Genomic DNA, 1,261 nt, shown 5'->3' with positions numbered 1-1,261 from the left:
AGTGACTAGCGTAAATTGTTAAATTTTTAGAAGTACTTTTAAATTGTGGTAACATTTATATAGTTAACCTTACCATCCCAGCCATCTTTTATCTTATAGTCCAATGGCATCAAATACCTCACTGCCTTCTTCATCACACAGAACCCAAACCACCACATTTAGCTCTAACTCCCCATTCCCCTCATCCCCAACCCTGGAAGACTGTCTCTGTGTATCGATTACTCCAGGTATCCGGGTACCTGGAGTAACATTTGCCTTTCTCCTCACACATTTAACTTAGCCCAAATGCTAAGCCTCCTCACTTAGCCCAAATGCTTTTCGAGTTTAACTTTGTATTATATTGATCACTGATGACTACAAAATGTGGGAGTCGTATGAGACATGAATGATGACTACAACTTTTCAAGTCTGAGGTCCACATCATAATATATATAAAAAAACAGAACAAAACAAAACTTTGTATTATATTTAACTGTGCTGTAGAAAGCATCGGTCTACTCTTCCTTTCCACAGCTAGAAAATATTCCATTGTGTATGCCTTGTCATGCATCCATTGACAGGTACCTGTTGGCTTCACTTGGAGCTCTTGTGAGTGGCGCTGCTGTGAATATAGTTGGGCAAATGTCTCTTCGAGGTTCAGTTCCTCTGGGCTTGTGCGTGGTAGCCAGATAGCAGATCTTATGCTGTCTGCTTTTGAGGAACCATGGCCCTGTTTTCTATAATGACCAGGTCATCTTAAGCAGATACAAGAAGGCTACTTTGTGATGCCTAAACCGAAAACTGAAGACTGGACAGACATATCCCAGCAAAAGAGAACAGAGGCCAGAAGTTCCCAGGTTGAAGGAACACATGTGTAATGTCCAGGGAGTCCCAGGGGCAGGACATTTGAAGACCCTAGAGCTTGGAGAAGGTATGGAATATGGAGAAGGGGCAGAAAGGGCCTGCCAGGGAAGGGCCCGCTGTGTGAAGGAGATGGGTCTCATTCCTTTGATGGTGAGGGTGAGAGGCTCTGAGGAGAGAGAGTCCTGTCTGGTCCGAGGGAGTTTGTAAGGCTGTTTCTGTAGGGTAGCCAGCTAGGAGGTTTTACTCTTAAAAGGAAGGAATCATAACAGGCCTAGCATGGCCCGGTCAAGCAATCTGAACACTCAGGGTGAGCTAGTGGGTACTGTCCACGATTACTGGTTGTTAGTCTGGCCCCTCTCCTGTCCAGTCAGTCTGATTTTATTAGCTCCTCATCCAGAGGCCTCTGAGGCTAGTTAGA

The 1,261-nt window shown here is 44.8% G+C and overlaps 1 pseudogene; it reads left to right on the top strand.

Annotated features, from left to right (window-relative positions):
* The first annotated feature begins 340 nt into the window (after nucleotides 1–340).
* On the top strand, nucleotides 341–419 carry LOC120096379 (small nucleolar RNA SNORD113/SNORD114 family; annotated as a pseudogene).
* Nucleotides 420–1,261: the final 842 nt, after the last annotated feature.

Source organism: Rattus norvegicus, chromosome 13, assembly GCF_036323735.1.
Source record: "Rattus norvegicus strain BN/NHsdMcwi chromosome 13, GRCr8, whole genome shotgun sequence".
Lineage (NCBI taxonomy): Eukaryota > Metazoa > Chordata > Mammalia > Rodentia > Muridae > Rattus > Rattus norvegicus.
The sequence above is the reverse complement of the archived record's forward strand: the minus strand, read 5'-3'. Positions and strand labels throughout refer to the sequence as shown.